The 24,691-nt window shown below is 41.9% G+C and overlaps 1 protein-coding gene, 1 long non-coding RNA gene and 2 pseudogenes across 2 annotated transcripts in view; 2 read left to right on the top strand and 2 right to left on the bottom strand.

Annotated features, from left to right (window-relative positions):
* Positions 1 to 2,598: 2,598 nt before the first annotated feature.
* Positions 2,599 to 24,691, top strand: part of LOC136959844 (putative nuclease HARBI1) — a 201,725-nt gene continuing 179,632 nt past the window's right edge. The window contains exon 1 of the mRNA XM_067254045.1: positions 2,599 to 2,831. The gene's annotated coding sequence lies outside the window, so the exon portion shown is untranslated. The remainder of the gene's footprint in view (positions 2,832 to 24,691) is intronic.
* Positions 4,127 to 6,048, bottom strand: LOC136960426 (piggyBac transposable element-derived protein 4-like; annotated as a pseudogene).
* LOC136960425 (uncharacterized) lies at positions 10,938 to 14,673 on the top strand (annotated as a pseudogene).
* LOC136959848 (uncharacterized) lies at positions 13,002 to 13,689 on the bottom strand. The gene is made up of 3 exons (XR_010878788.1): positions 13,528 to 13,689; positions 13,231 to 13,366; positions 13,002 to 13,118 (listed from the first exon to the last, which is right to left on the bottom strand). It is a non-coding gene; the product is annotated as an uncharacterized lncRNA (long non-coding RNA).

Genomic DNA, 24,691 nt, shown 5'->3' with positions numbered 1-24,691 from the left:
GACTGGTTGTGCAGGCACACATGATTAGTTTCTCCTTCATCTTGAACCTAAAACCTAGATTCTAGGTTAGAAATGTTGACAATGACCAACAGTCGCTACGTTACAAGAAACAAAGAACCAATCCGATTGGCCAACGCTCTTCACTGTTCCACTGTTCAAACTTTTTTCTGTTTCTACATCTTTCAATTATTAATACTTTTCAGAATGGGTTTTATTCGCCAAGAAACATCACACAGACAAGGAATTTACTGTGGCAGGAAGGTGCACACATTAAACATATAAGAATCTTAAATAAGAAGTGTACAAGTCTAACTAATACTAAGGTTTAAAAATGTAAAAGGTTTAGAATGAAATAAAATGGCTCTAACAACGCTTTAACATTTATGAAATTAAATAAGATACCCTTTTCATCACTCTTTTTTCTCCTTTTTCAACCGTGAGAAAATATTGCAATGCATAACAATGACAGATATACTTTTAACACTGTCTCACCATTTTGGTTTCAAAGCAACACTTTTTTTCACCTTCATACTGCTGACATACTTTTGTCTGCTATGATATTGATAACTGTTATGCAATATACTCTTCATCACTATATTTGCTCATTTTTCTAACTTAAAACATTTTTCTGTTTCTCAATCTTTCATTCTTTAATACTTTTAACTAGTGGTGGGCCGTTATCGGCGTTAATCTATTCTCAAAGTTGGGTTGGGAGCTGGGTCTGTACTACGCAAGCTATAATGACTTTCACCTTGATATTTTAGCGCGGATGTATACCTAGCCGAATTGCACTGTAGAGGGCGAGAACGAGTCTTTGAACCTGTGCGTATGCCTTGTGTATGAAATTATCACATCAAACGTAACTTGCTAACAGGGATGCAGCTATGAAGCCGCCTGGTTTGCTTCAGGGAAAAAGTATTTTTAAGAAGCTTCCCAATGGAAACCTCGACAAGACTAAGGTTGTTTGCACCTTGTGCTATGCGGAATTAGTTTACTGTAGGAGTTCTTCCAGTCTCAAATACCACCTAAACGCAAAGCATCCCTTAGCTAATGCGGAAGATGCCGGGCCAAGCACTGATGTAGCGCAGGGGAAGAGTCGTCGTCAAACTACTGTTTGAGTGCAACCGAGGCAAGCCCGTCAGCACAGCTCTATCAGCCAAGCTAACTAATCTAATAAACAGTTAATAAACACAAGTACATCTTATTGAACATTTTTATCACCAATTATATAGAACCGCTTTCTCAAGCAGTTTGTGATGCATTTTGGAAACAGGAGATGAGCCCCTGGTCTAATGCGCCACCTGGCTTGAGAAACCCATTCTCAAAGACTTACTTTTAGTCATTATTTGGGTAGCACACATAGTCTGAATGCCTTCGGTGGAATTCAAATGAGCCATTTTAATCTAGATTAACGCCAAAATTACATTGAGAGTAATCTAGATTAAAAAAATTAATCTATGCCCACCACTACTTTTAACGCTTAAAAATTTATGAAAGTCAATAAGATACTCTTTTCATCACTGTTTTTTCTCCTATAACAGTAAGAAAATATCGCAATGCATAACAATGACAGATATACTTTTAACACTTTTTCTCACCATTTTCTTTTTAAAGCACATACCTCTTTAAATTTTTTTGTAAAACCTTCTTCACTATTCAAGCCATCAAAACAATCGTTTCAACTGCTTTCAGCAAACACACACATTTTCTTCAGGAAATGTACCTTTCTAGTTATTATTATTGGGTGTGCTTTGCCTTCGGCAAGGGCACAACCTTTGTTCTCTCACATATATATTATTATTATTATTTTTATTATTATTTTTGCCCCCCTAAAACTCAGTCAATATTTGGCCTACATAGACAACCTAGGTGTCAAAAGTTTCGTCTTGGTAGCGATTGAGTTGCTTCTATTGGGATGTACGTTCCGTTGCATGGTTTAAGTGGAAATTAAGTTTTTGTGGCGAAAAGTGAAGCTAACGGTGGCTAACTTGCTAGCCACAGTCAATGACGCCATTACGTCACTAACGTCACGAAAACTCGCGTGACTACCTCTAGCAGAACATTAGTTTAGCAGCTCGTTAACTTCTGGGAGATAGCTAAGCTAACTGCTTTACTGCAAGGCAGCTGCAGAAATGCCACAAGCAAAGAGGCCAGGGTGATAACTATTTACTAATTTTACTTTGTGATATGACACACAATTGTGACGTGTAATGTACAATATAAGCTGATTTTATTAAGGAAGTACATCTACTTTCGGAAACAGTAGTCTACTATTTCACTGAAGCATTAGCATCATGACATTAGCCTCTGTTGCCCGGGCAACACATACTACAGTGGTCTATGATGCATCTGTTTTCAATCGTTAAAATAAACATTCCTCACAAATACATTTTCGTTGTAGGATTTATTATGACATTAAATTACAAGTAAACGATTTGTGGGTGAAATTATCATTACCTGTGGTTTCAAACCAGTGTTGCTCACTGAAACGCTGTAGCCTACGCGAGACACTACAAAAACATCTACACAGCTGTAGGAAGTCAAACGGCGACAGAACATGTTCGGCACTCCCCTTACTTGACCCTCGTGCTGCCTTCGGGTCACATGACCCAAAGGTTCATAACGAATCATCGTTGTGTTTACCCAATTTTACCCAATACAAAAACAAATTAAAATAATTTTCTTTTAACCTTTGCAATGTGGGGGGTCTGAGACAGCCTAGCTGTTAAAAGAAAATGCTTCACTTTGTCTTTGTATGCGGTAAATCTGTCGCAATACGACGGTGGGTCACAATGACTGATGGGTCAGAATGACCCGAAGATAACACAAGGGTTAAATCAAAAATCTATCTAACTACTAACCTTAACTTCATTGCCACAGCCTAAACTTTGTCAATCTGTTCATGAAAATAATTAATTTCAGCCTAAACCGTACAACGGAACGTTAAATCCAATTCAACCAACGCAATCGCTACCAAGACGAACACAGCAGTAGTCTAGTAGTACTATTGTACTACGGTAGTACAATTTACCGGGGCAGCTTCTCCACACAGGGCTATATCGCACTTGGCGTTGTTACTGACAATGATCGCTACCAGTGAGCTTTTTATGAAAGCGATTTTCTTCTAAATAAATGTCAAGCTTATTTACGTTTTTGGGGGCATATTTTCAGTTAGCAGATGGTACTGTTTGAATCGCGATTCCATCTTATACTGCCGGTAACGTCGTAGAATAATCTTCAAAGGGGGTTCTTTATTCATGAATGAATGCAATATGAGTAGGCTAAATTCCTTAAAATATCACGAGAAGGGAAAAACTTAAAAGGACGCTTAAGTCATAGAGATTAGGTCAATTTTTACACCGGTCTGCCAAATTTATTCGTTTTGATTCAACGATGAGGCTGCCTCTTGCAGGGGAAATGAGAAGACATCTATTTTATTCTACACTTCACTCGTATTTTCAGTTGTAAATGAGCAGCAAAAAAAAATGCTTTTAAATCTATGTAATCTTTATAAATAATAAGTATGCATTTTTATATAAAATATACAGAAATATCAGTTGTAAAAATGTCATTCAAAAACGGACCCCTGTGCAACCGACACAAGCAAGCACACTCTACAATTCCCCAGAAGACCGCTGTGGGCCACAAGGAACCGGAGACAGTGCAGGGTTTCGTAATAAACAACACGGATGTTGCCGTGTCTAACAAAAAGGCAGAGACAGCGCAATAAACAAGTATCTCCCTGGTGGTCTAGTGGCAAGACTGTGGGGCTTTCAGCTCCGTCGCCCGGGTTCGCTTCACGGTCAGGGCAAATATGATTTCATTTTTATTTCGACGGATAATGTTTCACTTCACTATTTTTGTATTACGAAAGGTTGTCAGCACGAGGGTGGCGTAACAGACTAGGTATGGTGAGTCACAGCGCAGACTAGGATACAGCGCGAGAGTGTACTAATAGGCTAGCCTAGAAATAAAAGGTTTCACTTTATTTATTTTTTATTATAAAAAGGTTGTCACAACGTCAGTTTGCTTCACCACGACATATACATCGTGGTGCATGTGTTGGTAGTAGCGTTAGCAGCGCTGTGGCTTGAGCAAAGCCCTCTTCTGCACTCGACTGAGTTGTTCAGTCTTCTGCACACACTCCCGCAGGTCGTCCAGGGTCAACGGGAACCTCTCCTTGGCCAAAGCCCAGCTCGGTGGGGCATGTGGGGCAGTATACATGAGAACAGGATTTGCAGACAGGCCTCTTAAACCCGCGACAAACGGTGAACGTTTTACGGTCCTTCTTCACCGGGCAGACTTGACATCTCTTCCTCTTACTGGCAGGGACCGGCGACGTTGGTCCTGCCGATGACGAGGCGGCGGCTGCTGCTGCTGCCGCTGCGCCATCCTCTCCGGGTCGCCGTTGAGGAGGCGGATCGCGACAGCTGGCCATCCGTAGATCTTTCACAACCGCGGCAGCAGCTCCCGTGCGGGGCAGACATCGTCTTCTTTCGATCAGCGGAGTCACGAGGGCCCTTCCGAGCTGCTCAAGGAAAAACCTTCTCTTGTTACGCTTACGAGGCATCCAGTTGGGGTTGACCTCTCTCCATATCACAAAGGCGTTGTAGGAGGAGACGTCAACGATGTTGCTGAAGATGACGAGGGGCCAGCGGGCCGTCTTCCTTTTACAGCTGTAGGCCGTGATGACCTTATCCAGATTGTCGACTCCTCCTTTGTTCAAATTATAATCCAGGACGATGGTTGGTTTGCCGTCGTTTCTGTCACTGATTTCAGCGTCTGTGTGGCGTGTGCTCATGAGTAAAACGTTCTAATTTTTCTTCGCGAGGTAGGAAACCAGAGTGGTGGTTGGAGTGAAGGCAAACTGCGACGACAGCACCCGTCGCGTCTTCGTCGTCAGCAGCTCGGACGGGAGCTCGGCCCTGTTCTTTCACACGGTGCCAACCACGGTCATGTTTCTCGTCGCCATGAGCTCTCGTCCGAGTTCGTAAGAGGTGAAGAAATTGTCACACGTGACATTGCGATCCTTCAGGCCCTCTGTCACGTTGAGCACGACGCGCATCCCCTGGTTCCTCTCCGGGACTCCGTCCATCTGCTTCTCGGTGTAGACTTGCATCTTCCAAGCATAGCTTGATTTTGCATCGCACGCGACCCACGACTTGATGCCGTATTTCGCCGGTTTGCTTGGCATGTACTGCTTGAAACGACACCGTCCTCTGAACGCGAGCAGTTGTTCATCCACGGTCACTTCGGGCCCTGGGTCGTAGAGGCGTGGTAATCTCTCTACCCACATATCCCAGACCTCTCTTATCGCCGCCAACTTGTCCGTCGCGCGTCTCGCCGCTCGTGTCCCACGGTCGTCAAATCGTATCGACGTTGAATAGGTGTAGAAGAGTTTCAGCTGCATGGTAGCGCGGAAAATCGCTCTGCCGCTTTGCGCGTCCCATAGACTGGCGGCCGCTTCGCCTCGGGACTTGTACACCCCTGCCAGGATTAGCAGCCCTATGTAGGCACGTAGGTCAGTGGCGTCCATGGCTTTACACTCCTCTCCGCGTTTCAGATAACCTTTCCGATTTGTCACGTCCAAGATTACTCTTTCGATTTGTGGCGTGACAAAGAGTAAAATGCGGAGACGATGTCGTGAGCGTGGGAAACGGTGTAAGCTGTGGGTCCTCTGGGGGTCCTCTCCGTACTGTCACGTTGCGACAGCAGCCTCGGATTCCTCCGATACGCAATCGAACACCATTCAATTTGGCCGTTTTTCGATAAGAAAGTATCTCTGTCGATTTGAGGGGCTTGGGCGGCGGCAGCGTCGTCGTCGTGGTTGATTGCGTCGTACTCTTGCCCGTCTTCCTCTTCTGACACATGCTCCGCGTACTCTTGCCCGTCTTCTTCTTCTTCTTCCTCGTCCTCTTCTGCCACATTCTCTGCACACTCTTCCCCGTCATCTTCTGACACATCCTCTGCCTCCTCTTCAGACTCACTTTGCTCGACATTGGCAAACATCTGCTGTAGAACTTGCAGCGCACTGAAATCCCGAGCCATAGCTGCGTTACCCTAGACAGAAGCTGTCCTGACCCCCACGGAAAGTGTGTTAGTAGCACTTGTCTACAGCTTACGACATTGCATGGACAAATTATTCTAAGGACGCCTCCCTAATTCGACCGCCAAAGAGCGATCAAGAATCGTCGAATCGTAAAGGCCGTCTTTGAAAATGTTGGCCTGCGACGACCCCTCTCGGCCGTTCGCTCGGCAGACGGGTCCGACCGCGGTTACCATTTGTCTCCCGCCATTCCGACCTTATCAATTTAATCTAGGTCAACGTGGCCAGTCTGATTCCGAGGGCCTCCGCCGCACGGCCGCTTGGCAGACGGGTCCGACCACGGTTACCATTTGTCTCCCGCCGTTCCGACCTTATCAATTTAATCTAGGTCAATGTGGCCAGTCTGATTCCGAGGGCCTCCGCCGCACGGCCGCTTGGCAGACGGGTCCGACCGCGGTTACCATTTGTCTCCCTTCGTTCCGACCTTATCAATTTAATCTAGGTCAATGTGGCCAGTCTGATTCCGAGGGCCTCCGCCACTTGGCAGACGGGTCCGACCGCGGTTACCATTTGTCTCCCGCCGTTCCGACCTTATCAATTTAATCTAGGTCAATGTGGCCAGTCTGATTCCGAGGGCCTCCGCCGCACGGCCGCTTGGCAGACGGGTCCGACCGCGGTTACCATTTGTCTCCCGCCGTTCCGACCTTATCAATTTCATCTAGGTCAATGTGGCCAGTCTGATTCCGAGGGCCTCCGCCGCACGGCCGCTTGGCAGACGGGTCCGACCGCGGTTTCTCTGAAGCCAGGCCAATTCTCCCGCCGAGAGGGATCGCCAATCGCCGAATCGTAAAAGGCGGCACGCGGGGGCGGTTGGACCAAAAAATAAATAAATAAATACAAACTAATATAAAATAAAATCAATAAAGTGGACAAGACGAGGTCGGAGAGAGGCGTAGATTTCATCTGTCTCCCTTCGTTTCGACCTTATCAATTTAATCTAGGTCAATGTGGCCAGTCTTATTCTGAGGGCCTCCGCACGGCCGCTTGGCAGACGGGTCCGACAGCGGTTTCTCTGACGCCAGACGTCACACTCATTCTACCACCGAGAGGGGTCGCTGATTGTCGAATCGTAAAGGCGTCATTAGACTCAGGGGAGATGTTGGAGGCGTGGATCAAACCTCGTCAAGTTGAGAGAGCACAATGACGCCTACCTAATTCGACCGCCGTAATTGACAACGCAGACACTGCGGTGGGTCACGACGACCCGCGGACAGCTCCACCTAATGTTAACTAGTGATATAACCTGATATATAAACTTCTGGGGCGGGCGGCGGGTTCAAGTTATGGCCATTCTAGTGACGAGTGCTTACAACTCTAGCTATGACTGTCATCATACAGTACTGTACTAGCTGCCATAGAACGGCGAAACTAGCTACGTTTCGTTCGTTACCTACAAACAAATGCTTCGTAACAGTATTTACTTTTTATTGGCGATATTGACAACAGAGGTTAAGGAACTTGTCTTTAATCAAAAGATCGTCTCCGTTTTCAATTTGAAGCAGTATCCACCTTACTGTAGGAAATCTCCCATTGCATCCTCTAGCTTCTTCGGCTAAAGATGGACGACAATGACGATGCATGCATTATTCACGCCTACGGTGTTAATACAGTCTGTAAAAATACCACTTTGACACACTTGCAAGAAATGATCCGCTGGCTAGATGTAGCATGATTTTATTTACCACCCACAATAGTTCTGCTTTTTTGCAGCAGCAGCATTCTGAGTTAGAGTAGCTAGATTTTCCAGTTGCACAACAAAGTCACATAATGTGACGAGATGTAATTAAAAAAACTCACCAGGGACAACGACAACATCGGCAACCCTGCACTATGGATTATTATTTTGATGTCATCTTTAAATTAAGTGTCTGAACAGGACTGGTTGTGCAGGCACACATGATTAGTTTCTCCTTCATCTTGAACCTAAAACCTAGATTCTAGGTTAGAAATGTTGACAATGACCAACAGTCGCTACGTTACAAGAAACAAGGAACCAATCCGATTGGCCAACACTCTTCACTGTTCAAATTTTTTTCTGTTTCTACATCTTTCAATTATTAATACTTTTCAGAATGGGTTTTATTCGCCAAGAAACATCACACAGACAAGGAATTTACTGTGGCAGGAAGGTGCACACATTAAACATATAAGAATCTTAAACTAGAGAGGGTACAATTTCTGGGGAAATTGTAGGGTGTGCTTGCTTGCGTCGGTTGCACAGGGGTCCGTTTTTGAATTACATTTTTACAACTGATATTTCTGTATATTTTATATAAAAATGCATACTTATTATTTATAAAGATTACATTTTTTTTTGCTGCTCATTTACAACTGAAAATACGAGTGAAGTGTAGAATGAAATAGATGTTTTCTCATTTCCCCTGCAAGAGGCAGCCTCATCGTTGAATCAAAATGAATAAATTTGGCAGACCGGTGTACAAATTGACCTAATCTCTATGACTTAAACGTCATTTTAAGTTTTTCCCGTCTCATGATATTTTCAGGCATTTAGCCTACTCTTTGCATTCATTCATTAATAAAGAACCCCCTTTGAAGATTATTCTACGACGTTACCCGGCAATAGAAGATGGAATCGCGATTCAAACAGTACCATCTGCTAACTGAAAATATGCCCCCAAAAACGTAAATAAGCTTGACATTTATTTAGTGGAAAATCGCTCATTCTTAAAAAGCTCACTGGTAGTGATCATTGTCAGTAACAACGCAAAATGCGATATAGCCCTGTGTGGAGAAGCTGCCCCGGTAAATTGTACTACTACGGTACAGTACTAGACTACTGCTGTGTTCGTCTTGGTAGCGATTGCGTTGGTTGAATTGGATTTAACGTTCCGTTGTAAGGTTTAAGCTGAAATTAATTATTTTCATGAACAGATTGACAACGTTTAGGCTGTGGCAATGAAGTTCAGGTTAGTAGTTAGATAGACTTTTTATTTAAGTAAGGGGAGTGCCGAACATGTTCTGTCGCCGTTTGACTTCTTAAACAGCTGTGTAGTGTAGATGTTTTTGTAGTGTCTCGCGTAAGCTACAGCGTTGCAGTGAGCTACACTGGTTTGAAACCACAGGTAATGGTAATTTCACCAACAAATCGTTTACTAATGTCAGAATAAATCCTACAACGAAAATGTATATGTGAGGAATGTTTATTTTAACGATTGAAAACAGATAACGCTACATCATAGACCACTGTAGTATGTGTTGCCCGGGCAACACAGGCTAATGTCATGATGCTAATACTTCAGTGAAATAGTAGACTACTGTTTCCAAAAGTAGATGTACTTCCTTAATAATATCAGCTTATACTGTACATTACACATCACAATTGTGTGTCATATCACAAAGTAAAATGAGTAAATAGTTATCACCCTGGCCTCTTTTCTTGTGGCGTTTCTGCAGCTGCCTTGCAGTAAAGCTATAGTTAGCCTAGCTATCCCCCAAGTTAACAGATGCGAAACGAATGTTCTGCCAAAGGTAGTCACGCGTGTTTTCGTGACGTTAGTGACGCAGTGACGTTAGTAACGTCAGTGACTGTGGCTAGCAAATTAGCCACCGTTAGCTTCACTTTTCGCCACAAAAACTTAACTTAAGCCTAAACCATACAACGGAACGTAAATTCCGATAGAAGCAACTCAATCGCTACCAAGACGAAACTGTTGACACCTACGTTGTCTATGTAGGCCAAATATTGACTGAGTTTTAGGGGGGCAAAAAGAAATAAAAAAAATAATAATAATATATATGTGAGAGAACAAAGGTTGTGCTCTCGCCGAAGGCTTGAGCACACCCAATAAGAAGTGTACAAGTCTAACTAATACTAGGGGTTTAAAAATGTAAAAGGTTTAGAATGAAATAAAATATAAAATGGCTCTAACATAACGCTTTAACATTTATGAAATTAAATAAGATACCCTTTTCATCACTCTTTTTTCTCCTTTTTCAACCGTGAGAAAATATTGCAATGCATAACAATGACAGATATACTTTTAACACTGTCTCACCATTTTGGTTTCAAAGCAACACTTTTTTTCACCTTCATACTGCTGACATACTTTTGTCTGCTATGATATTGATAACTGTTATGCAATATACTCTTCATCACTATATTTGCTAATTTTTCTAACTTCAAACTTTTTTCTGTTTCTCAATCTTTCATTCTTTAATACTTTTAACGCTTAAAAATGAATGAAAGTCAATAAGATACTCTTTTCATCACTGTTTTTTCTCCATTTTCAACAGTAAGAAAATATCGCAATGCATAACAATGACAGATATACTTTTAACACTTTTTCTCACCATTTTGTTTTTAAAGCACATACCTCTTTTAAAATGTTTGTAAAACCTTCACTATTCAAGCCATAAAAACAATCGTTTCAACTGCTTTCAGCAAACACACACATTTTCTTCAGGAAATGTACCTTTCTAGTTTTTTTAAATTTTCCTCCCACTTTTTTCCGTCGCCTACTCCTTTCACACCATTTAAGCTAGAAACACCGTTCAAACTTCATTTGATAAAGTCTGAACTGCTCTAGTGTGCTATTACTTTTCTCATTGATAACTTTTAAAGTTTTTAAGGTATTAAAGTTTAAAGTGCTAAAAAAAATGAATGGGTTTCAATGGTTCAGAATGTTCAAGTCAAATTCAATTGTGACGTCATGCACTGACAGAACTGTTTCTCACTGCGTCAATTTTTGACACTGTTTAACGCTACGGCTACACCAAGCGCGGAAATTCTGACACGCGGAAAAAGAACGTTCACGGAGCGGATCTTTTATTTAGCCGGCTACACTGGACGCGTCAAAGATTTACATTTAAGATGAATCCGTTATCTGTTTTTCTGTGTTTTTTTATTTATGTTATAAGCCAAAGTTCATCTGCACCCGTTCATCTGGGTCACAGTAATAACATGGGTAAGTATGAAGTCTACAGTCACCCTTAAATCAAACAAGATTCGTGTAACGTTACATTTAAGGCAGACATAGTTACCAAGCAACCACCAACGGACATACTGTAGCTAAACCATTTGATACAAACTAACTAGTTGCAAATGAAATAGTTAGGGTTTTCAGCTTCCACATCAAATATCAAGATAATATAGTAGTCTGACTAAGTTGGTTATATAGCAAGTTATGTTAAACTTTGGAATTGCAGAGAGGCTAGTTGTAGCTAGCATAGATGAAAGCTTTGCGTAGAATAATCTAACCTCAACAGAGTTTTATTACAGTGCCTGCAGTGAATAGGCGGAAGGCACTTGCCTTACTTCTCATCGTCCAGAGAATAAAAAAGAAGAAACGAACTTGGGTGACTGCAATCAACCAGCGCAGGCAAGAGCAAGGGGCTTTCTACAACCTGGTGGAGGAGTTGCGTTTTAACTCTGAATATCATCGAGCGTACTTGAGAATGACACCATCGCAGATGGACCACATCCTGTCACTTATTGGTGCAGATCTCCAGCGACAGGACACCAATTACAGACTGGCAGTCGAACCAAAGCAAAGACTTGTGGTTACACTGAGGTAGGCCAACACACCAGCCTTTGCCATAATTATTATCCATGGGCAACTAGTAAAAATAATAGTTTAATTATGTATGTAGACATTATATTTACAGCTCTTGGTAGCATGTTTGTTAATGTCACAACTAAGTGACAAAATACACTGTTAAAGGGGTTTTGGGGAGAGAGCTGGGTGGTCCTCAATGGGCTTCTATTTGGAGGCTAAAGAATGTATAATACATTACAACACATATTCTAGAACTGTAATCACCAGCTGCATATCAGGCACGACACTAACTATGATCCCAGTTATTTATATGTGTGGCATTTTAATCACTGAATGCATCACGGGCACTGTGCACGAGTGAATATAACAACAGGATTTATGAAGGAGGCATGTCTTAAAGAATATATTGTGCTTATTAAAGTTATGCATTGTGCTTATTAAAGTTATGAACTTAGAAGTGTGCCCAGGCTTAAACATTGGGTCTCACACTGAGTGTGGGAAGCAGGCTGTTCTTTGTGTCTCTATCTTTTCAGTTTCAGAAACAACCTTGGATCTGGGTGGAGATGGCACCCGAGCAGGTGGGACGCGGAGGCAAGAACAACTCCCTGATGCACGAGAGAACAAGCTCAACCCTCTTTTCATCTTTCTGTTTTAATTGCACTGTATATTATATGCTGGGGCAGGGAAAGATAGCCAGTTGGACTTCGTGAACCAGCCAAAACTCTGTTGCGGGTAGGGAAACGTAGACAACCCCAGAGCTCTGTACTTGTTGATTTCCAACTGCTGCATTAAAGCTGATATTATCGGACCTCTGCGACTCCAGACCACTCTTTCTAGAACACATATTTGTGTCATAGAATACCATCATTACTTATTGGAATAGACACAAAGATTTTGAATCCTTCAAGGCTCAATGCCCAGGGGGGCATTGCACCGCCTTTACTTACTCCATTAATTTCAGACAAACTGCATGGGCTTAGGTGTTGACAAGTTATAGAGAAACACAAAGGAAATACTGATTTACAAAGTCAATTTATTGATCTATAGGTCTGTAAAGTGAGGGATGGGTGAAGGCACAGTACTTTCACCACATCCCCCCCAAGTCTCCTCACTTCTTGGTCTGTACCTGTGTAACTGTGCATGCGAGGGTGGTGCATACAATCCTTGACTCGGGTGGCTCTGGTGGGATTGCTAGGATGTCTGATCCCATGTCATTAGACCAGGGCCCTGCATCTGCGCCTGCCGGTGCCCTTGATCCAGGTCATGGACACCCTGGAGACTTTCTAAGAGGGCAATTTTTGCCCTTAATTTACCCAGCCACTTAATTTATTTAACAATGGCACCAGACTGAGGGCAAAATGCAACATCTCATCCTCTTCCTGTGGCACACGATGGAACATCGGTTGTGGAGGCTCCTGGACCATAGCCAGCAGCCTATCCTCCAATGACACTACAGGCGCTGAGGCCCTCTTGCACGCGGCAGGTCTGTTGTAGGGCTGCTTGATTATGGAAAATAAATGATAATCACGATTATTTTAATCAACATTGAAATTACAATTATTTAACACAATTATTTATTAGATTTGGAAAACAATTGCACAGCCCTACCCTGCTGGTTGAAGAACCAGGTTGAAAATGTTGATCAGCTGACTGTTGGTCATTTTCATCCCGCACATCCTCTCCATGGCTAAGGTCCAATGCCTCCCAATCATCCACATCAACCTGGTCTAGGCTGCTTCTAGAGCTAAAACATAAATGAAATGCACAACCATTTATTGTCTAGGTAAATGTATGCTGATTCTTGAAATGAGAAAAACATTTCAGTTCTTTGGAACTTGTGCCATATGTAAAATAATGTGCTGGGTATCAGTGTGCCATCACTGCCTTTCAGTGTTTGCCCTGTACCTCCTGGGTTGAAGGTGGGGAACAAGGAAGGAAAGGGCTTGGGAGTATTTCCACTCCTTTTGGGGTCCTGCTGCTGATCCACTCCGTGGTTGAACCTTTTTTTTGGATAATTGGTCCCTTAGGTCCCTCCAGCGACCTTGGCACTTCACAACTGTTGACATAAATTGCCAGATAATTGAATAATATAAAAAAAAAATCAGTAACAATAACTCATTTATGTTGCAAACCAGTTAACAAATTATCTATTTTCCTACAGATTCCTTGCCACCGGAGAGTCCTTTAGGAGTCTGGCTTTTGCCTACAGGCTAGGACGCAAAACTGTGGCAGACTCTGTCTATATGACATGTAGGGCAATTGTCATCAAGATGATGGAGACACAAATGCCGAGACCAACAGAGCTAGCATGGAGAGAGATTGCAGAGGGCTTTTGGGGAAGATGGCAATTCCCAAATTGCATCGGAGCCATAGATGGGAAACATAGTCATCCAAGCTCCTAAAAAATCATGTAGCCAGTTTTTTAATTATAAAACAACATTTTCAATAATCTTGATGGCATTAGTGGATGCAGATTCAAGGTTTCGAATTATTCAAGTTGGTGATTTTGGCCGTGCTAGTGACGGTGGGGTGTTCGCCAATTCAGCACTGGGTAGGGGAATGAATGAAAGAAGTTTAAATGTGCCAGAAGACGCCCCCCTGCCTGGATATGGTCAGCACGGTGATGTTCCTTTTATTATGGTAGGGGATGCTGCGTTTCCTTTAAAACGCTACCTTATGAGACCCTACCCTGGCAGCAACCTTTCAAGGCCAAGGAACATCTTTAATTACAGGCTATCAAGGGCAAGAATGACTGTGGAGTGTGCGTTCGGCATTCTTGCTGCCAGATGGAGGGTGTTCCATACAAGAATATGCATGCTACCGTGTCATGTGGACACGATAGTCATGGCAGCATGTGTGCTCCACAACTATTTGCTCAACCCTAGGGACAGAGAGCTGATAGAGAGTCAAAGGGATGGAGAAAGCAGTCTAGAGAGTGTCAGACACATGGGTGGCAATAGAGGACCTAGGGAAGCCCTTCACACTCGGGAGTTGCTCTGTGAATTCTTTAACTCCCCAGAAGGAAGTGTAAATAGTGTACATAATGTGTAAATAATTTTGTTTAATAAGTTTGGATGAAATGATGAACATTGTACATATATTTTTTGTAAATATATATTGACTATAAACAGGGCAATCTCTCTGCCCCCCCCTCTCTCTCTTTCTATGTCTGTTTCCCTGTCTCTCTCTAGACATTTTTAGTTTTGAATGTATTTTCATTAAAGCTTTCTTGTTGACAACATGATTCATTTTAGTTCAGTTTCCACTTAAAAATATATATTCTCAGAATTAGCACTAGATTAAGTAACACAATTTTAAAGTAATGCTACACATAATGATTTGAGGAATGTCCACTATCGGACAGTTAAATAGCTGCTTATAGTATATTACTCACCAGTTATCCCAACTGCCTCCGAAACAGCCCTCCATCCGGTATCTCTTTTTCGTTTGTCCTTGTACTGTATTTGGGGTCACAGTGGTCGTAAAGCTCTCTTCGTATTTCAATTTCATGTATTAATATAAAGTCATCCATCCTGAACACTGTCAACTATCTTATTATTTACTAGTAACACTTGAATCTACTTACAACTGTCTATCTTCAAATAAAAAAGCTAAGTTAAAATCGTTAGAAACGTTAAATCTCCATGGAAACGGCTCTCGAGGGTTTGGGAAATAATCGGATTTATTGCTTCTTTCATTATTTACAGCAACATATATAACTAGAGAGGGTACAATTTCTGGGGAAATTGTAGGGTGTGCTTGCTTGCGTCGGTTGCCCAGGGGTCCGTTTTTGAATGACATTTTTACAACTGATTTCTGTATATTTTATATGAAAATGCATACTTATTATTTATAAAGATTAAATAGATTTAAAAGCATTTTTTTGTTGCTGCTCATCTACAACTGAAAATACGAGTGAAGTGTAGAATGAAATACATGTCTTCTCATTTCCCCTGCAAGAGGCTGCCTCATCGTTGAATCGAAACGAATAAATTTGGCAGACCGGTGTAAAAATTGACCTAATCTCTATGACTTAAACGTCATTTTAAGTTTTTCCCTTCTCGTGATATTTTCAGGCATTTAGCCTACTCATTGCATTCATTCATTAATAAAGAACCCCCTTTGAAGATTATTCTACGACGTTACCCGGTAGTAGAAGATGGAATCGCGATTCAAACAGTACCATCTGCTAACTGAAAATATGCCCCCAAAACGTAAATAAGCTTGACATTTATTTAGTGGAAAATCGCTCATTCATAAAAAGCTCACTGGTAGCGATCATTGTCAGTAACAACGCAAAATGCGATATAGCCCTGTGTGGAGAAGCTGCCCCGGTAAATTTTACTACTACGGTACAGTACTAGACTACTGCTGTGTTCGTCTTGGTAGCGATTGCGTTGGTTGAATTGGATTTAACGTTCCGTTGTACGGTTTAAGCTGAAATTAATTATTTTCATGAACAGATTGACAACGTTTAGGCTGTGGCAATGAAGTTCAGGTTAGTAGTTAGATAGACTTTTGATTCAAGTAAGGGGAGTGCCGAACATGTTCTGTCGCCGTTTGACTTCCTAAACAGCTGTGTAGTGTAGATGTTTTTGTAGTGTGTCTCGCGTAAGCTACAGCGTTGCAGTGAGCTACACTGGTTTGAAACCACAGGTAATGGTAATTTCACCAACAAATCGTTTTCTAATGTCAGAATAAATCCTACAACGAAAATGTATATGTGAGGAATGTTTATTTTAACGATTGAAATCAGATAACGCTACATCATAGACCACTGTAGTATGTGTTGCCCGGGCAACACAGGCTAATGTCATGATGCTAATACTTCAGTGAAATAGTAGACTACTGTTTCCGAAAGTAGATGTACTTCCTTAATAATATCAGCATATATTGTACATTACACATCACAATTGTGTGTCATATCACAAAGTAAAATGAGTAAATAGTTATCACCCTGGCCTCTTTTCTTGTGGCGTTTCTGCAGCTGCCTTGCAGTAAAGCTATAGTTAGCCTAGCTATCCCCCAAGTTAACAGATGCGAAACGAATGTTCTGCCAAAGGTAGTCTCGCGTGTTTTCGTGACGTTAGTAACGTCAGTGACTGTGGCTAGCAAATTAGCCACCGTTAGCTTCACTTTTCGCCACTAAAACTTAACTTAAGCCTAAACCATGCAACGGAACGTAAATTCCAATAGAAGCAACTCAATCGCTACCAAGACGAAACTTTTGACACCTACGTTGTCTATGTAGGCCAAATATTGACTGAGTTTTAGGGGGGCAAAAATAAATAAAAATAAATATAGCTGCAGGCAGCAATGGCGGGTTCCTCCTCAGCATTGCAAACCATTACAAAATTGACATGACACAGACATGTATTTCATACATGTACACAACATTTCAAGACAATTGGATCAATGGCTGATTTGAAGTCATTTTTTGAAATTCTTCACAAATTGTCACTGTAGAGAAATATCCATGCTGCCAACATTATGGTTTCTTGAGACTTCTTTGTTCCCCATTGGCAATAAGGCATGCGTATCAACTTTTAGACATTTTGGACTGACAGGGTTAAAATGCCACCCTTTTGAAAGTGTCAACTTTGAAGCGTGTTCTGTCAGGCCACCTGTGCTCTGGTCAGGCCCATCATGCAGAGATCCATTCTTTAAAAGCTTTGATTACAACAATAACTTTATGAAAGTCAGAATACACTTTAGTAAAGGACGTATGTAGTTTATGTACTACTACTGCTTGCTCTGCCCACACACTTTCCCCATCCATGCTGTTTCCCTCTTTCCCAGTGCAGGTGGTGCGGTGGCCGCATGAGGTTTAGGTGTAGTCCAAAAGTTGCCTCCCACAATCAAAACATATTAACCGCAACATTGTTTTCAAACTTTCTCAAAGATGGCTTGAAAACCACAGATATTGACTCTCTTCTTGAGTAGATCTCTTTCCAGAATCTCAGTCAATCCAGAATCAAGATTAGCCTCATAGGCTATTGGTCTGGTCTAGGGCACAGCCCACGTTCAGCTCCTTGCAAGTATAGCCTGTGATAGTAAAATGGCCGACTCTCTGTTCCCATTAAACTACACAGCATGCACACTCAAGGTGACCAACAAGATTATATTAACTAACAAACAATAACATTACAAACATCTAACTGAACGAACACAACAACTGAAATCCCTTGCGTAGCTGTTGTTTTTGTACATGCCGCACTGCATGCTGGGTACCCAAGAGCGCTGACGCTGATTATCTAGCTGTGCTCCGACTGCGTGATATGACGAGATGCTAGTGGCGCGCTGAGGTCTCAGAGTCTCCTGTCCGAGTTCAAGTTCTGCCCGATTAGCAAGCTATTTTTACTAATGTTTTGTTAGCAATTGAATGGTAATGCAAGCTAGCTAAAAACAATGTTAGTTAGCTTGGCTAAACTGGTTTTCATAGCAACAGAAATCAACAAATCAGATCAGTCGAACTTTATTCAGAAATGGGGGGATGGCGGGAACATTAAAGGTGTAGGTACAGTAAAAGTGAAATGGAACGCGTCTTTCTGCCTTGAAGCTGCGTGCGCATCAACAAGACCCCATCTATAGACAAGTTTACGCGCCAAATCCCAGGGGGCCGCCATAACTCTACACAAATGCATTTCATTTCCGCCGGAAGTGGTTTGCAAAGCGTCTGCCGGTGTAAACACAGCGATGTTGATGCTAGCTTGGGATCACGGTTCTACTACTTTGACATACTTGTCGTTTGACATTTACTACTGGATAAGTTGCCAACGTCGTCGCCATACTTTTAAGTACATTTTAGAGTAGATTTATAGTTATAAAGCTTTTGCCAGTCCATCATTTTGTAGCTTTTAACATGGAGAAAAGGCAATGTCAGAAGATGACTTTAGTCGGTGATTCATTAGAACATTTGTTGTCTAGCTCTTCAATCTCTCAGCAAAATGTAGGCTAATTATTTGGCTAAAGGATGCCACACGTATCAGACAGAAGTTGTTCTATAAATTCGTAGCCCGGCATTAAAAACATTTATAGTCGGTTGACTGATCGCGTTGTTGTACCCGGTCAAAGGAATAAACTCACAGGAACATCATGAACATTCAATGGTCTTGCCAGTTATCCTGGCAAAACATGTAGCATAATGTTCTTTATTTATTGCCAGGACACGGTCCAAGTAGGCTAGGTATACATAACATTGAAAGCTAATTCGTTTGGAATTTCTAGGCTATTGATGTTACATGTTGATGTTCAGCCTATTAACAACTTCAGAAGGACAAAACAGGCAGTACACTGTTATCCTTATTTAAGTGGCTTGTCACTGCCTGAAGTGCCTACTTGTCTATCTATTCTTCCTATGAACCCGGTTATGACTGCTTTAAACAAGCACCGGTTGGCTACACACCTCATGCCGGGCTTTTACAGATGTGTGTATTGGCACTTTGAAAGGTTTGAATTATTATATCCACATATCAATGTATAATTATTAAATCCACTACAAAGGAACACCAACAAAATGTGAATTGCCTACAAACAATAACCATACTACTGTAGTATAACTGTAACAGGCTAGAGGCGATTCTAGGTTTTAAAACTGGTGGTCGTAGCACTCTATCTAACCACTCGTTCAGGTGCTTTCTCGAGTGTTTGCAACCAACTACCGCACACGTCGTTCCCGAACCACTTTTCTTCATGTTGTAAATTGTATATCCTCTTTGTCACTGCGATATCAGTGCTTTGTCGGCACAACGGAGCTAGCTAGCAAAACAAACCCAGCTCGCCAGAACGGAAGTGAATTGCATCGAAGGTAGGAGTTTAGGAAATAGAGCGGAAACGGCTCATAAACTTGTCTATATGTAAAGATAACATCCAATGGAAATATACAGTCATCTTTCCAAGTAAACACTGATGTCTGTTCAATATGAACAGTATGGTAAAATGACAATAATCGGTTGAGTTTAAGAACATTGACTAAATCTGTGTAATGCGAAAGGATAACACAAAAATGTAATTGCTGTCCTAAATTATACTTATTATTACACTAGGGTGGAAATGGTGGAGCAGAAACTAACAATTCCATGAATCCCATGGAAACAAAGGCAAATGTGTGAGATGTACTGATGTGGAGCACAAATGATCCAAGAAGCAGTACTTCTCTTGAGTGGTTTTTATTCAGATGAATAATCATTGGATTCAGGTCAAAAGTCTATCACTTGAACTAGTTTCATGACTTAAGACACAAAGTCAGCAGCTTGGCATACGGGCACATGGAAAGGATTAAACATTTAGACTTTCATCAAAGTAATGCTGGCTTGTCCTTTTTCATCAATGTCCTCAAAAAAGCAGGCTGCAGAGCTACTGTGTCTGTGGGGGGACTGTCTCTGGAGGGCTGGCAGGCAGGGGCAAGCAGGGCCTGCAGGCAGGCAGGCAGGTAGGCCAGCTGGATGAAGCTGTCCTGGGGTCAGGGCTGAAGAGAAGCTGTCCAGCTAGAGAGGGGTAGTCCAGCAAGGGGTCTGTGTGGATCTCACCATCCTCGAGTCTGTTGCATCCTCTGTTGAACTCTGTTGAGCAGGCCTCTGCATGACCCTCCAGACCTGTCAAAGTGAAGAAAGGGTCCATGTCAGTTGTGAAAAATGAAGCTTTTCCCATCTACACTTGATACAGACTTCAGTTTTGACTGTGAAATGCAGTGTCATTACTTGAACTTGAATCCAAATGTGTTGACCTCATGGAGACCCATGCAGTCACTGAAAACACGGGTTCGATTCCAGGCTCTGGCAAGAGTATTTACCTCTAAACTGGTCAATATATACACATCTGACAAAAGACCAGCTCCACCTTTGCTTGTAAACAGTGATTCTGACTGTCAGAGACCTTTAAATAGCCTGACTTACCGAAATTGGCTAAACTAGCCTGGCTAACGTAGGTCGCTTTCTCAGGGCATATGACGAATGAAACAGGCTCGCCTTGAAAAATCAGATATACTGACTATCTTTAGCAGGCCCTTGTCTACAAAAAGCAGTCCTCCCTGACGTTTTTGGAGTAGAATTGAGTGAAATACAAAATTGTTTACACACTGCCAGTGGGCGAGCCGAGCCTGACTCTGAGGCTAACGTCAAAACAATGTACCCCCGGGACGCAGTATCACTCCAATTGCAAGTCCACAAAACACAAAAATAATCGGAGCATCTGGCTAAAAGCACAATTCCCACATCTCCTAAAGGCTTCCCTCCTCGACCTTTTTTGTGTAGACGTAACTGTAAAATGGTGAACTTATGAACATGACGCGACGAAAGCAAGGCTGCCGCCTAAGCGCCTATACGGTCTCCCTGCCACATAGGCTTATTACAAAGACTTTCACGCCCCAAATCACAATTATGAGCCGACAGGTCTGTGGGGAATTGCTTTTTCTCCTAAAGGCTGCTCTCCTCGACCTTTTTGATGAACAATTCGCCGAGATGCAAAATGACTCACTAATTAAAAACACAGAGGAAAAAAGCTAGAGCTACAATAGCTACTTTTCGAGATCGGTTTTCCGTCACTTCAGAATCACGATCTAAAGGTATAAAAGTGCTAAACCTTCACCATAATTCAAGAGTAGTGTACTTTCACAAACCCAATCATTAATTCTAGCTTAAAATGTGTAAAAACAGGACTTACCGAAAGTGGCTGCCTCCAACACGGCTATCAAGGGACTCCAGTTGAAAACAACAATGGCCGCCGAAAAAGAATTTATATTCGTAACGGCGAGCTGCGATTGGAAGTGAAATGAAACGGGCTAAAAAACGAGGGTGGGGGCTTGGTCAGCACACAATTTCAAGAAAGCATGCGTGTGTCAAGGGAAGGCTGAGTGTGTGAGAATTTGGAGCAGGCGAGGGGAGCAATTAGCCAAGCCTGCATGTTTCAAATGTTCACTAAAAATCGACTTTTCATCTTACAGTCAACTTTTTCTCAGATTTGTATACTAAACATTCTCAAGAGTCTTCATATGAACTTGTGATTGGATCAGAGTATACGTTTTTGGCCGGCGGATGTGTAATGCATTATTTTAGCATTAGCGATAAATTCGATTTGCTTTATATCAATCATTTTTAGAGGTATGAAGTTGCCTTTGCACATGGTAACATGTTGTAGTGTCTTCCACGTGACATACCAAGTTTGGTGTTGATATCTCAAAGATTTGCTGAGATTTGACCAAACGTCCTGTTTGGTTGCTTTGTTGCAGATTTTGATTGGCTCTACCGGACAAACGGTTTTGAAAATCAGAAATCCATACGATAACTTTTGCGAGGCTCAGTCTGGAGATCATCTATGGCAATTTTGAAGAAAATTCAACCAAAAATGTAGGAGGAGTAGCGAAAAAACGTGTTTCCTTAATCTTTATTGTACAGAAAAATCCAATATGGCGGCCGTTATAGCTTCCAGAGGCTTTTTTGTTCCTCATGAGAAATAAGGGATATGTAAAGAATTTCAGAATTTTGCGACTTATGGCCTGCAAATGGCATCAATTTGAAAATTGACATATTGGGGCTTGGCCTGTAGCGCCACCTATTGTATCACATGGCCCATGTTTGGTATGGTAGTTAGTAATGGTCTGCAGTTTCAACATGCCAAATTTCACAACTTTTGACGGTACTGGTCTAGGGGCTGCCATTGACTCCCATGGGTAAAACATAATAATAAATATAGCTGCAAGCAGCAATGGCGGATTCCTCCAAACATTGCAAACCACTGAAAAATGTATATTCTTTACAAATTGTCACTGTACAATTCCATGCTGCAGACTTACCAATGGGATACCAAATCTGAAATGCAATACCATCAAGATCCACAAGGGCTTTTATTTCAAGCCAAGGAGTGAAGGGAGGGGGCTTGGTGAGCCTACCCATTCCAGAAAGCCTTGTATCTTTGTGTATCAGGGCGTGGCCTGTAGCGTCACTTATGGTTGATATTGGGCCATTTGTGGTGTGGTACTTACTCTTGGCCTATACTATCAATGTTTCAGGATTTTGAGAACTTTTTACCATTGCATCCAAAATCGGAAATGCAATACCATCAAGATCCACATGGGGCTTTGCTGAAGACCAAGCAATGACTGGGGCTTGGTCAGCCCACAATTGCCTGAAATGTTGTGTATGCGTCTCGCCAAGCTTGCGCGTGTGTCAAGGGAAAGGCTGAGTGTGTGAGAATGTGGAGCGCGCGCGCTGAGGGTCAGGGGAGATATTTCATTGGAAATGTCCTTAACAATTAGCCAAGCATGCATTTTTCAAATATTCACCAAAATTAAACTTTTCATGTTACAGTCAACTTTTTCTGAGATTTGTGTACTAAACATTCTCAAGAGTCTTTATGAACACGTGATTGAATCAGAGTTTTTTGACTGGCGGATGTGTAAAGCATTATTTTAGCGTTAGAAATAAATTAGATTTACTTTATTTCAATCATTTTTTAAGATATTAATTTGCCTTCTCACACGGGAACATGACGTAGTGTCTTTCACGTGACACACCAAGTTTGGTGTTGATATTTCAAAGATTTGCTGAGATTTGATCCAACTTCCTGTTTGGTTGCTTTGTTGACGATTTTGATTGGCTGTACCGGACAAACGGTTTTGAAATTCAAAAATCTGTTGAAGAGTTCAGTGAGGGTTGCTCTGACGATGATACCTGCCAATTCTGGGGAAGATTGGACAAAAATTGTAGGAGAAGTAGCGAAAAAACGTGTTTCCTAAATCTTTATTGTACAAAAAAATCCAATATGGCGGCCGTTATAGGTTATTGAGGCTTTTTTGTTCCTCATGAGAAATAAGGCATATCTAATGAATTTCAGAATTTTGGGACAAATGGGATGCGAATGGCATCACTTTGTAAATGGAAAATTGGGGCTTGGCCGTAGCGCCACCTATGGATAATGGTGCGTCATTTGTGGTGTGGTAGTTACTCCTGGCCTATACTATCAATGTTTCAGGATTTTGAGAACTTTTTCTAAAATGCATTACCATCAAGATCCACAAGGGCCTTCACTTCAAGCCAAGGAATGAGGGGGGGCTTGGTCAGCCCACAATTGCCTGAAATGTTGTGTATGCGTCTCGTCAAGCTTGCGCGTGTGTCAAGGGAAAGGCTGAGTGTGTGAGAATGTGGAGCGCGCGCGCTGAGGAGCAGGGGAGACATTTCATTGGAAATTTCCTTAACAATTAGCCAAGCATGCATTTTTTTAATATTCACCAAAAATCAACTTTTCATTTTACAGTCAACTTTTTCTGAGATTTGTGTACTAAACATTCTCAAGAGTCTTCATGAACTTGTGATTGAATCAGAGTATCAGTTTTTGACTGGCGGATGTGTAAAGCATTATTTTAGCGTTAGAAATAAAAATGATTTCCTTTATTTCAATCATTTTTTAAGATATTAATTTGCCTTCTCACATGGGAACATGATGTAGTGTCTTTCACGTGACACACCAAGTTTGGTGGTGATATTTCAAAGATTTGCTGAGATCTGATACAACTTCCTGTTTGGTTGCTTTGTTGACGATTTTGATTGGCTGTACCGGACAAACGGTTTTGAAATTCAAAAATCTGTTGAAGAGTTCAGTGAGGGTTGCTCTGACGATGATACCTGCCAATTCTGGGGAAGATTGGACAAAAATTGTAGGAGAAGTAGCGAAAAAACGTGTTTCCTAAATCTTTATTGTACAAAAAAATCCAATATGGCGGCCGTTATAGGTTATTGAGGCTTTTTTGTTCCTCATGAGAAATAAGGCATATCTAATGAATTTCAGAATTTTGGGACAAATGGGATGCGAATGGCATCACTTTGTAAATGGAAAATTGGGGCTTGGCCGTAGCGCCACCTATGGATAATGGTGCGTCATTTGTGGTGTGGTAGTTACTCCTGGCCTATACTATCAATGTTTCAGGATTTTGAGAACTTTTTCTAAAATGCATTACCATCAAGATCCACAAGGGCCTTCACTTCAAGCCAAGGAATGAGTGGGGGCTTGGTCAGCCCACAATTGCCTGAAATGTTGTGTATGCGTCTCGTCAAGCTTGCGCGTGTGTCAAGGGAAA

The sequence above is a fragment of the Osmerus mordax genome, chromosome 17, assembly GCF_038355195.1.
Source record: "Osmerus mordax isolate fOsmMor3 chromosome 17, fOsmMor3.pri, whole genome shotgun sequence".
Lineage (NCBI taxonomy): Eukaryota > Metazoa > Chordata > Actinopteri > Osmeriformes > Osmeridae > Osmerus > Osmerus mordax.
Note: the sequence above shows the minus strand (reverse complement) of the source record. Positions and strands in the feature narration are given on the sequence as shown.